The following is a 13,456-nucleotide window of genomic DNA, read 5'->3' as shown; positions in this document are numbered from 1 at the left end:
ATGAAATTATAATGAAATTATTTATGTTTTTAATGTAATTTTTATAATGTACATGTTCATGTTGCCCGCTGCTTTCTACTTTTTAACTTATATCGTGCACTGGATCTCTCACTTGTCAAATGAATCTTTGGATTGTTTTTAATTGTCTGTTGATGTTATGTACTTTTATGATTGTAACGTCTACAATCGAATAAAGTTATTTGAACTGAACATAGGAGTGACTGATAGGAGATCTGTGTGTCCATTTTAGGTTTAGATATAGGTATACTATATCTAAAGCAAAGGGTGAGTACACCACCTTGCCCCAGCTGTCAAGCAGCCAGTTGTGTCTGTTTGGTTAGTCAGCCCAGGGGTGGCATAATACATGCTGCAGCCCCTGGGAGACTTCTGGGTGCACCTCAGCCCTGGGTACAGGGACTCAGAGAGGGCCCAGTGCCAATTCAGTACCTGGGTACAATTTGGAATAGAGAGAACAGCTAGGCTGTGGGTCTGATTAGCAGGCCCACAGCCAGGGAAGTCGTAAACCAGTGAAGCAAAAAGCAAAAATCTGGGTGATCATAGGATTGCAGACCCTACTCTCCTACATGACCCCCCCCCAAACTTTGGGACAATAAACTAACCTTGACCAGGTGAGTCTTCTTGCTCTAAGTGGAAATACCTGGAGAGCCCATCAGCATTGCCATGATCAGTACCAGGTCTGTGCTCCACTGTAAAATCCATCCCCTGTAGGGAAATGGACCACCTAAGTAGTTTGCGGTTTTCACCCTTCATCTGACTTAGCCATAAGAGGGGCTTATGGTCGGTCTGAACTGTGAAGTGAGTTCCAAACAAGTAGGACCTCAGCTTCTTCAGGGCCCAAACCACAGCAAAGGCCTCCCTCTCAATGGCTGACCAATTTTTCTCTCTGGGGGTCAGCCTTCTGCTAATAAAAGCAATGGGCTGGTCGTTACCATCAAAATTCAGTTGAGCTAGAACAGCTCCCACACCCAACTCAGAAGCATCTGTTTGGACAATGAATGGCTTGGAGTAGCTAAGGCTCTGTCTGACTTTAACCGGGGTTACAGGTTACCAACATGTCGTGTCCCTCTAGAAGGGTGGAATGCTAACCCAGTCGCCAGAATTGGCGAGGGGTTAGTATTCCAATTTGTATGACACCTTACTCGACATGTTTTGATAAAGCGATACCAGAGTTGGCATATAACCGCGAGGATTATAATACACTTAAGAGTATATGGTATGCGATATCATGAAAACGGCTAAGGGATAGATCCCGAAAGCCGCAGACAGGCTCAGCTCATGCCAGGGCACCATCTCACACGATTCCAAGCACTCTGCCTTCAGGATTGTCAAGGCCTGCCATAGGAGTGACTTTTGTTTCTTAAAACCTGTCCTCAAATGGAACCTTATTTGTCATGGCACATGACTGGCTATGAACATTTTTTGCTAACAAGGTTCCGCTTTGACCTATTCCATCTCCTATTGGCGGTTCCAAGTGGGGCCCATCGGGGTGAGGTGTTGCCAGCTTGCGGCTGCGACGGGAAGTCTCCGCAAGATCTGGCACACTTTTTATTTATTTGCCCTTATTACACCCTACCACGGAAACTATATCTAAGGCCGTGCCTCAAAAAACTGAACTTTGCACAAATCAAACCCGCACTTTATTATCTTCAATTGCTGAAATGTGACTGCACTTTATTTGTCTGTAACTTTTTAAAATCAGCTATCACCTTTAGGAAAAGCATGGATGGATAATTATGTTGCTAAGACGCCTTAGGCACTTTTAAATTTTACAATGAAATTATAATGAAATTATTTATGTTTTTAATGTAATTTTTATAATGTACATGTTCATGTTGCCCGCTGCTTTCTACTTTTTAACTTATATCGTGCACTGGATCTCTCACTTGTCAAATTAATCTTTGGATTGTTTTTAATTGTCTGTTGATGTTATGTACTTTTATGATTGTAACGTCTACAATCGAATAAAGTTATTTGAACTGAACATAGGAGTGACTGATAGGAGATCTGTGTGTCCATTTTAGGTTTAGATATAGGTATACTATATCTAAAGCAAAGGGTGAGTACACCACCTTGCCCCAGCTGTCAAGCAGCCAGTTGTGTCTGTTTGGTTAGTCAGCCCAGGGGTGGCATAATACATGCTGCAGCCCCTGGGAGACTTCTGGGTGCACCTCAGCCCTGGGTACAGGGACTCAGAGAGGGCCCAGTGCCAATTCAGTACCTGGGTACAATTTGGAATAGAGAGAACAGCTAGGCTGTGGGTCTGATTAGCAGGCCCACAGCCAGGGAAGTCGTAAACCAGTGAAGCAAAAAGCAAAAATCTGGGTGATCATAGGATTGCAGACCCTACTCTCCTACATGACCCCCCCCCCCAAACTTTGGGACAATAAACTAACCTTGACCAGGTGAGTCTTCTTGCTCAAAGTGGAAATACCTGGAGAGCCCATCAGCATTGCCATGATCAGTACCAGGTCTGTGCTCCACTGTAAAATCCATCCCCTGTAGGGAAATGGACCACCTAAGTAGTTTGCGGTTTTCACCCTTCATCTGACTTAGCCATAAGAGGGGCTTATGGTCGGTCTGAACTGTGAAGTGAGTTCCAAACAAGTAGGACCTCAGCTTCTTCAGGGCCCAAACCACAGCAAAGGCCTCCCTTTCAATGGCTGACCAATTTTTCTCTCTGGGGGTCAGCCTTCTGCTAATAAAAGCAATGGGCTGGTCGTTACCATCAAAATTCAGTTGAGCTAGAACAGCTCCCACACCCAACTCAGAAGCATCTGTTTGGACAATGAATGGCTTGGAGTAGTCTGGACTCTTTAGGATAGGTGCTGTGCACATGGCCTGCTTTAGGTCATTGAATGCCTTTTGACAGCCTTCTGTCCACTGAACTTTCTTTGGCATCTTCTTACTTGTCAGGTCATTAAGGGGGGTCACAATGGACCCATAATTTCTGACAAACTTCCTATAGTAACCAGTCAGGCCCAAGAAAGCTCGAACCTGAGTCTGGGTGATTGGAGGAGCCCAGTCCTTGATGGCCTGTATTTTACTCTCCAATGGCTGAACCTGGCCTCCACCTACAAGGTGGCCCAGGTATACAACCTGTGTCTGCCCTATCTGGCACTTAGTGGCCTTGATAGTGAGGCCTGCCTTTTGCAGAGCCTCTAAAACCTTTGACCCAGTCCTGAGGCGGAAAGCCGGGAGCTGGAGGTACTCGCTTTTGTTTTAAAACTGTAAAAATTGTATTTTACTCTTCTGTGTGGTGTCACCCTGATGTGTTTTTAATACCTTTCACACCTCAGCGCTTTCACTACCCTTAGCGCCCAGCTGACTCTAAGAGCTGTCGCGCCTTACCTCGCTCATTTTCAGCGGCCGCCATCAGTCCCGGCGTGCGAGCTGACTCCGCCCCCTTTTAGCCACGCCCCTTACCCCCTCTTGATATGTGCATGCACAGGACGCGCAGCGGACGAGTGCAGCGGGAGCGCAGCGGGAGCGCCGTTTGCGCGCCGAAGGCGCGCCTAAGGCAAGCCCGTCTGCGCCCGTCCGCGCCAAGACCGCGACAGACGCAGGAAACCCTGCCCTAATCCCCACACATATCAGGTATTTGTCTAGCGACCTCCACAGATTCCGAGGCACTTCCTACTGCTCTTGCAAACTAGACCTTTCAAGTGTAGTCGCCTCGGCTTTCTGCACTGAATGCCGCTGGTCACCTACCATCGTCCCAGCCCCTTCAACTTCACCCTTACCCAAGATCCCTTCTCCATCCTTCAAAGGCGGCCTGATAAATGCCCGGTCTATGTGTAAACATAGCCAAGATATTCATGATCTCATAATAGATTCCGACCTAGACTGTCTCATGATTACCGAAACCTGGCTCACAGAAGACAGCAACCCAGATATAGCCATTGCCCTCCCCCAAGGTTACTCCTTTTACAGGCAGGACAGACCGAAAGGAAGAGGCGGAGGTGTTGCAATTATTCTAAAAAACTCCTTTAATTGCCATACATTCTGCCTTGATCCTCTTACCGGCACAGAAGGTATGGGCTTCTCCATCAAACTTAGCCATTCCCTTTCCTTCTCAGGCGGTCTGATCTATCGCCCACCCGGCAATGCTTCCAAATTCCTCGACTCCCTTAACGAAGCTCTGGGACACTTCCTACTTCGTTACCCTCATTTCACCCTTCTAGGAGACTTTAACTTACACCTTGAGTCACCTTCCGATTCACAATCCAATAATTTTCTTCAGACACTTGAAATCTTTCATCTCCAACAAAGTGTCACGCTGCCTACTCACTTACTTGGACACACCCTCGACGGTGTCTGTTCTAATCTCCCCTCTATCTCCACCCAGCCCCCCCTCCCCCAGATATGGACAGATCATTGCCTGATCCCATTTCACATCACCAGCAGCCACCCCCATACCATCAGGAAAACCAACCTTCATCGCGAACCCTCAGTTAACTGGAAAACCGTTCAGAAAAACCTTCTCCATAATCCCATTCTTCAAGCACACTTCCCCTCCCTATCCGGAAATATTGAAAGTGATGCAGTCCTCTTCCATAACTGGGTCACACAAGAAATCTCGAAACGGAGCCCCACCAATCACTCTGATAGAAGTCAGAAGAAAACTAAAAACAACGCTCCCTGGTTCACCCCTGACTTAGCCTCTGCGCACCTACTTTGCAGGAAAGCTGAGCGTAAATGGCGTCGAACCTATGACAACGACGATCGCCATGCCTATGTCCACCAGAGGAAAAACTACCTCTCTAACATTAAATCGGCCAAAAGAACTTTTTACGTAAAGGCCATCAAAAAAGCCAGTCAAAAGCAAAAAACTTTATTCTCGATAGTAAAAACTTTCACTCAGCCTAAAGCTCTTCAACCCGAAATCCCCCCATCCCAAGATCTATGCGACAAGATCTCAGACTACTTCTTTGAAAAAATTGCCTCCATCCAAAAGAATTTCCCCAACCCCCCACCCCCCAATACACCTCCCCATCCCGACCAATTCCACTCGACAGTAGGCAGTCTTAAAAATTTCACTCCAGTCACTCTGGCCCAAACCAGAGATGCGATTCTATCATGCAAATCCGGCTCCCCCTCCGACCCTTGTCCCCCCAAGATTCTCCATCAAATCATTGATGAGATAAACCCTACTATCAATGACATAGTTAACCTATCCCTCAGTTCTGGAGCTGTTCCTCGCTTATGGAGAAAGGGTGTTGTTAAACCTCTCATGAAGAAAGCTAATAAATCCCCAGTGGACTTGACCAATCTTCGTCCAATCACCCTCCTCCCCGCTTTGGGAAAAATAACAGAGCAGCTAGTCCACAAAGAACTCAAATCCTACCTAGAAACTCACAACATACTCCAACCTCAGCAATCCGGTTTCCGGCCCAAACATTCCACTGAAACCGCTCTGATCGAATTGACCGACACCATTAAAACGTTGCATGACCAGAGGAAGAAAGCCATTCTGATACTTCTCGACCTCACGGCAGCGTTCGACACCATATCCCACTCTATTCTGATCAACAGATTAATGGACATTGGCATCTCAGACGCTGTACTATCATGGATCAGTTCCTTTCTCAGCGATAGATCCCAAACTATCGCTTTGGGCCCTTTTCAATCCAAAGAGACAAAGGTCTCATCGGGAGTACCTCAGGGATCCATTCTAAGCCCCCTGCTTTTTAATATTTATCTCATTCCTCTCCTCAACCTTATTGAATCATTCGGCATACCTGTCACCTCGCATGCCGATGATACTCAGTTGATCGTTCCCCTAGATGACAACTCCAAGAATGCAGAGCTCAATCTTAAAAACTGCCTCACTGCCGTCTTCCAATGGATGGACTCCAACCACCTCCGGTGCAACTCTAGTAAAACAGAGATCCTCCCCATTGGAAAGAACACCCCCTTCTGCCCTGCACTCTGGTGGCCGGATAACTCTGTCGCCCCCCCCCAGACCGTCACCACTGCTAGAAATCTTGGTGTACTTTTTGACTCTGACCTTTCATTTGACCAACATGTCATGACAGTGGCCGGCAGATGCTTTGGTATAATCAAATCACTCAGAAAGTTTTTTGACTTTCTCCCCCTTGAGGCCAGAAGAACGGTAACAGTGGCCCTCATTATCTCGCGTGTGGACTACTGTAACGGCCTCCTGGCTGGGACCAAGAAGTCCACTCTCTCTAAACTCCAAAGTATCCTACACACCGCCGCCCGCCTTGTCCTAAAACTACCCCGTAAATCCTCAATCTCGGCAGCCCTTAAAATTCTACATTGGCTACCCCTGCACAAGAGAATACTCTTTAAGATACTCATTGTTGCCTTTCGGGCCTACAACAAAACGGGCCCTAAATACTTAATCAGACGTTTCCCACACTACTACCCGAGCCGTGTGCTGCGCTCCGCACAAGAAAATCTCATGTCCAGCACCAGGTTTAACCTGAAGTCAAAAGGGGGGAAAACCTTAAGCTACCTTGCTATCAAAGCCTGGAATAGCATGCCCAAACACTTAAGACAACAGACCCTAGAGAAACCCTTTAGAAAACTTCTCAAAACGTGGATTTTTAACCTCCCCGACGACTGGACCAAAGCAGCCATCTAGCCTCCCCCTCCCCACTCTTCGTTCTGGTCTCAAGGATTTTCAGCGCCATGATGCTCCCTCCGGAGCGACCGCCGCGCTTTAGAAATACTCCTTCAAATATCAAATATCAAATATCAAACACTTTCCTCAGGTGGACCAGGTGATCCTCCCAGGTGGAGCTAAAGACAGCAATATCGTCAAGATAAGCTGCACAGAAGTCATCCAGCCCAGTGAGGACTTGATTCACCAACCTTTGGAAGGTGGCAGGTGCATTTTTCAAACCAAAGGGCATTACCACAAATTGATAATGCCCACCAGGGGTAGAAAATGCTATCTTGGGTTTGGCCTCCTCAGCTAACCTGATTTGCCAATACCCAGCTGTCAAATCAAATGTACTTAAGTAGTTGGCAGAAGCCAATCTATCTATAAGTTCATCTGCTCTTGGTATTGGGTGGGCATCAGTCTTAGTGACTGCATTGAGGCCTCTGTAGTCTACGCAAAACCTCATCTCTTTCTTACCACCCTGGGTGTGAGGCTTTGGCACTAGAACTACTGGGCTAGCCCAAGGGCTATCTGAGGGCTCAATGACTCCCAGCTCCAACATTTTCTGCACTTCAGTTTTGATGCAGTCTCTAACATGATCAGGCTGTCTGTAGATTTTACTCTTGACAGGCAGACTGTCCCCAGTGTCAACCTCATGGGTACACCAATCAGTTTGGCTGGGTGTCAGAGAGAACATATGCCTAAAGGATTGCAGAACTTGTCTACAATCCTGTTGCTGATGTTCAGAGAGGCTGCCACAAAAGACAACACCATCTACTGATCCATCATCAGGATTCTGAGTGAGCAGGTCTGGGAGAGGGTCACTCCCTTCCTCCTGTCCCTCATCTGTGGCCATGAGCAAACTCATGTCCTTCCTGTCGACATATGCCTTGAGCCTGTTCACATGGAGCACTCTGAGAGGGCTCCTGGGAGTTCCAAGGTCCACCAAGTATGTGACCTCTCCCTTTTGCTCAATGATGGTGTGGGGCCCAGACCATTTGTCTTTGAGTGCTGCTGGGGCCACTGGCTCCAGCACCCACACCTTCTGTCCTGGCTGGTACACAGTCAGGACAGCCTTTTGGTCATGCCAAGCTTTTAGAAGTTCTTGGCTGGCCTCCAGGTTTTTAGATGCCTTTTCCATATACTCAGCCATCCTGGAGCGGAGATCAAGTACATAGTCCACAATGTTTGTTCCAGGCTTTTTGAGAGGTCTCTCCCATCCTCCCTTTACCAAACAAAGGGGTCCTCTTACAGGATGCCCAAACAGAAGCTCAAAAGGGCTGTAGCCAACCCCCTTCTGTGGGACCTCTCTGTAAGCAAACAAGAGGCAGGGGATCAGGATATCCCATCTTCTCCTAAGAGGTTCAGGTAACCCATGAATCATCCCTTTCAGGGTCCTGTTAAATCTTTCAACAAGCCCATTGCACTGTGGGTGATAGGGTGTGGTGAACTTGTAGTTAACACCACATTCCTTCCACATTGCAGTCAGATATCCTGACATGAAGTTTGCACCTCTGTCAGAGACAACCTCCTTAGGGAAACCCACTCTGGAGAACACTCCAATTAGGGCTCTTGCCACCACAGGTGCTGTAGTGGTCCTAAGTGGTATTGCTTCAGGATACCTGGTGGCATGATCCACCACCACCAGTATAAACTTGTGCCCTGATGCTGTCTGGGGTTCCATTGGACCAACAATGTCAATCCCCACCCTCTCAAAGGGTACCCCCACCACAGGTAGTGGTATGAGGGGGGCATTTGTGGTGCCACCTGACTTAACACTGGCTTGGCAAGTGACACAGGAGCGGCAAAACTCCTTGGTATTCTCATTCATGTGGGGCCAGTGAAAGTGTGAGACAAGCCTGTCCCACGTCTTTGTCTGACCTAAGTGACCTGCAAGGGGAATTTCATGGGCCAAGGTAAGAAGGAACCCTCTCTGAGACAAGGGGATAACCAGCCTCCTGGTCATACCAGGCTTGGGGTCTCTTGACTCAGTGTACAGGAGTCCATCATCCCAGTATACCTTGTGGGTACCTGTGGCATTCCCTGCAGCCTCAGCAGCAGCCTGCTGTCTGAGGGGTTCAAGGGAGGGACAGTCTAACTGTGCCTTCCCCAGGTCTTCCCTGGAGGGTCCCCCTGAGACCAGAAACTCAACCTGATCAGGTTCAAGCTCTTTAGGCTCAGTTTCCCTCAGTTCCTGGAGATCAGCTTCCTCAGAGGCTTGATCCTCAACCTGGGGCAAGGGGGAAGGCAATGCCTTAACCCTACTGCTCCTCTTCTTGGAAGGTCTCTGGTCCATTATTCCAGGATCCAGCACCTGTTCAGTGGGGCATCTTTTGGCCTGTGACCTAGTCACAGCAAGGACATGTGCTGGCAAGCCTAACATTTCATGTGAGTCCTCTGCTCCACTTCTGACCATAGGGATGTTTCCAAATCATTGCCCAACAAACAATCAACTGGGAGGTCTGAACTAACCACAAGTTTCTTTGGGCCACTTACCCCTCCCCAGGAGAAACTAACAATTGCCATACTATGGTTGGTAGTGACATTGCTAGCATTGGTCACTAGGTAATCTGTACCTAGCATGATTTGTCCAGGGTCCACAAAGTGTGGTGTCACCATTGTGACACCGGCACAAGTGTCCCTGTAGGCCTGAGCCATCTTTCCATTTATTAAAGGTGTCTGCCTGTATTTGCCCAAAGTATTGGGACTTGTGTCAGGGGATATATCCATATCCCCTGTACAGACAAGGACAGCCTGAGTGAGTGTGCCAACTAAGTTGTCAGACCCCTCAGTTCCCAAGGTTAACCCAACTAATGCCTTGGGAGGTGCACTACCACTACTGACTGTACTAGGGGGTGCAGTTGCCTTAGGGGCTGTAGTGGTAGGAGTTTGCCCTCCTCTTTTGGTGCACTCACTAAACCAGTGAGACTTACTTTTACAGTACTGGCACCACCTTTTTGACTGGCCTTCTGGAGTCTTCTTTTTCTGCTGTGAAGCCTGACCCCCACCCTCGTGGTTTGTTGGGGACCTGTCGAAGACTTCTGGTCATTTTGTTCATTCTTGTTATTACCCTTCTGGTCTGCTTTCTTCTGACCACCCTGGTTCTGGTTCTGGTTCTGCTTGATCCTTGTCCTGACCCATTTGTCTGCCTTCTTTCCCAATTCTTGGGGAGAGGTCAGATCTGAATCAACAAGGTGCTGGTGCAACAACTGGTTCTGACAATTATTTAAAATCTGTTCTCTCATCATGAGATTGTACAACCATGTGTAATCAGTAACCTTGCTACCCAGCAACCAGCCCGCCAAAGCCTTAGTGGCACAATCCACAAAGTCAGACCAGTCCTGAGACTGAGTTTTCTGGGTGTCTCTGAACAGCAACCTGTACTGCTCAGTTGTTACGCCAAACCCATCAACCAGTGTATTTTTCAGGACCTGGTAATTGTTAGCATCCTCCACTCTTGTAGTGAGGAGCTTGTCTCTACCTTTGCCATCAAAGGAGAGCCACAGTATAGCTGCCCACTGACTTTGGGGAATGCACTGCACAGTGCAGGCCCTCTCCAAAGCAGGCATCCATTTCTGGATGTCATCCCCTTGTTTAAAGGGGGGCACTATCTTTGTCAGGTGTTTAGTATCTAAAGCCTTCTCTCTATCTCTTGGGAGATTGCTGCCACCAGTGGGAACTATCCCACTCATCTGCTGCTCTCTAGCAACGGCAAGCTTTTCTTAGGCCAGGGCAAGTTCTTCCCTTTCAATCCTCAGAGCAGCCTGTCTCATTCTGGCTTCATGCTCTATTCTCTGGGGGGAAGTCAATCTCCTCTGGGGAGAGTTCCTTCTCCTCTGAGAAGAGGCATTAGAGTGCAGAGATCTATTGGAGTCCCTAGAAAGAGATCTATCTCTCCTAACTCCAAGGTTAGGCCCACTTCGGGTCAGTACTGGGGTCCCCCAGATCCTAGCCCAAGTAAGTCTAAGTTGGCCCTAGTTAGCCTTCTGACTACCTCAAGACCTTTGTCTACCTCATCCCCAGAGAGCTCCTCGAGTTCCTCCCCCTCAACTGCATCTGCAGTGTTGTGGAGGTCTGGATCCCCAGAGGTACCCTCTAAGGCTGGCATATTCCCATCTAGCTGAGAAATCTTTCTCGCATCATATGTCTCTAAGAGACCTATCAGAAAGGGAATGGTGGGGTTAGACCCCTGTTTCAGTTTCCTGGAGGTACACACTTGTCTCATCTCCTGGAAACTGAGAGCTGCATATCTTGATTTGACCTGTGGAGGGTCAATAACCACAAGGGGAGTCTCAGTAGACTCTCCATGGGTAGACATGCTTTTCTAGTGAGGTGTAAGTGGTGCACTTACCTACACTATATGTTTACCTACTGATCCCTTGCTAGAGTTGTAGTTTAGGGTGTGCTAGGCCCTAGGAGCTACAACAGCTGGATCAGTAGAACTCAGAGTATTCTAAGCTAAGTTATATGTACCTCAGTACTTATGTGATCTTTCAAATGATATTCTTAGGATATGTGTGGTAAAACAACAGCAAGCTCAAATCCCAACCGCTGCTCACCAATGTGGGAAGTTGGCCTGATATGCAGTGCTCACTATTCTAGTGATCACTATGTATCAGTCCAAACAACCCTTATTGATGATTGGTTGTAAGTCAACCTTATAGACCAGCTATCCTAGTAGCATGGATACGAGCAGTCTAAGGCTAAGACTCTAGAGGGCGTGTTAAGCCAGCTGTTTTACCATCACATTACCCCTTGAACACCAAGTGAAAGGACACCACACAAGTTGTTATGAAAAATAAAGTATATTTATTTATAACAAGACTACCCTGGCTCTTTATGAGGCAGGGAGCTAAGCACACAACAAAACTCTTAAAGAAACACTGAAAGTCGCACAATTTACACAGATGCCCGAGGGGCACGAAAAACCATATACTATGAAAATGGAATGCGAAATTACTAGCAGGTAAGTAATACTTTTCTAGACTTTAGAATCGCTAGGCCTACAATACTAAACACTTAGGTTAGGAGCAGGAGGCCTGTGGACGTCGTGTGCAGAGTGGGAACTCTCACGCGTAAGGCGGGAAAAAGTCTATGGATGCTAGAAATTGACAAAGTTACTGTTCTCGGGCGAACCCGACGAGGTGGGTCGAAAACGGGAGTGGATCCGAACACTTAGGGTGTTGGACTATGCTGGAGCACCGGAGTACTCAGTTTACCTAGCCCAGGGGCTGCGGCTGCATAGGGTTGAAGTTGCGTCGGAGACCCTCGTTGAAGAACCAGGAGCCTGAAGAAAGAAGTTGCTGGCAGGCGGCCAGTGAAGAAAGTTCGTGGAGATCCAAGCCTGGATCAGGGAAGAAGAAAACCTGTAAGCAGAGGGGACCAAGTTCTGAATCACTAGCCAGTGATTTAGGTGGGCACCAGGATGGCACCGGACGAAGTCACCTCAGCCAGGTGAGTGGGCGCTGCTGGGCTCTGCAGTCTCTCGGACCAGGAAGCGTTGTCGGCGACCAGGATGGAGGTGCGAGCTGTCCCACGAAGGTACTTGCTGTCGACGTCGCTGGACCCAGGATTGGGGCAACAAGTCTTGGCAAATGCAAGGCCCACGCGGTGGACCTAAAATGGCGTCTTGAGTGGACCAGGAGGGTCCAGGGTGCTCCTCTGTTGGAGGGGAGCAAGGGCCAGTCTGGAGCAACCAGACCAGCGGTGTTTGGCATCGAAGTTCGTCGTCAGAGGGTCACTAGCCAACGGGCAAGTGACCGGGACAACGCGGTGAGCAGCAAAGAGCAGAAGGGCCCCACGCAGATCTCGTGGATGCAGGGGGGCTGAACTTCGGTGCTGGAGCTGCTCAGGGTCGGGGCTTCTCTTACCCCAAAGCACTCGATCGAGGGTCACTCGGTGGTCGTGCTGGACAAGCGTCGTGCAGTTCTGAAGATGGCCGGTCCCTCGAGGTCTCGTCACACCCACGGATCACAGCTGGGCTGATGATGCAGGTTGAGGTCAGAGGTGCCAGGGAAGCCGGTTCTCGTCGTGCTGGAGCAGTCTTGATCCGAAGACGAGACTGGCAACAAACCGCGATGCTTGGTTGGTGCCTGCTGCTGCAGGGTGACTACTCCTTAGTCACAAGGGAGAAAATCTTGAGAAGAGTCCTGAGTTCTTCGTGTAGAAGGTCGGTTCAGGATTCAAAGATTGATCTAATTTGGAAGGGGGCCTGCTCCTACCTTTATCCTGAAAAAGGGGGCTGGCACGCGACTAAGTCCTGCCCTATAGGTGGGACTAGGAGGGGGGTGGTTACACCCCTCTCCTTTGGCGGGCTTTTCCCCAGCTCAGGGTCTGGTGTGCCCCTGGAACTGGTTCAAGACGGCCTATGCACACTGAGCACCGGGGTGCCACTTGCAGTCACCTTCCTCTAAAGCCCTGCCTACCTAGAATACACAAAACCCTGTCTGGGACGGTGCTGGCACCGCCCCTGGCAGGAAACCCTTTGTCCTTGCCTCCTGCTCTGGGAGGACTCCCAGCAGCAGGAGGGCAGACTTGTGTCTCGGTGGCAGCATCCATTTTGTGGATGCTAAGGCTCTGTCTGACTTTAACCGGGGTTACAGGTTACCAACATGTCGTGTCCCTCTAGAAGGGTGGAATGCTAACCCCGTCGCCAGAATTGCCGAGGGGTTAGTATTCCAATTCGTATGACACCTTACTCGACATGTTTTGATAAAGCGATACCAGAGTTGGCATATAACCGCGAGGATTATAATGCACTTAAGAGTATATGGTATGCGATATCATGAAAACGGCTAAGGGATAGAT

This window comes from Lissotriton helveticus, chromosome 5_1 (assembly GCF_964261635.1).
Source record: "Lissotriton helveticus chromosome 5_1, aLisHel1.1, whole genome shotgun sequence".
NCBI classification, from domain to species: Eukaryota; Metazoa; Chordata; class Amphibia; order Caudata; family Salamandridae; genus Lissotriton; species Lissotriton helveticus.
Note: the sequence above shows the minus strand (reverse complement) of the source record.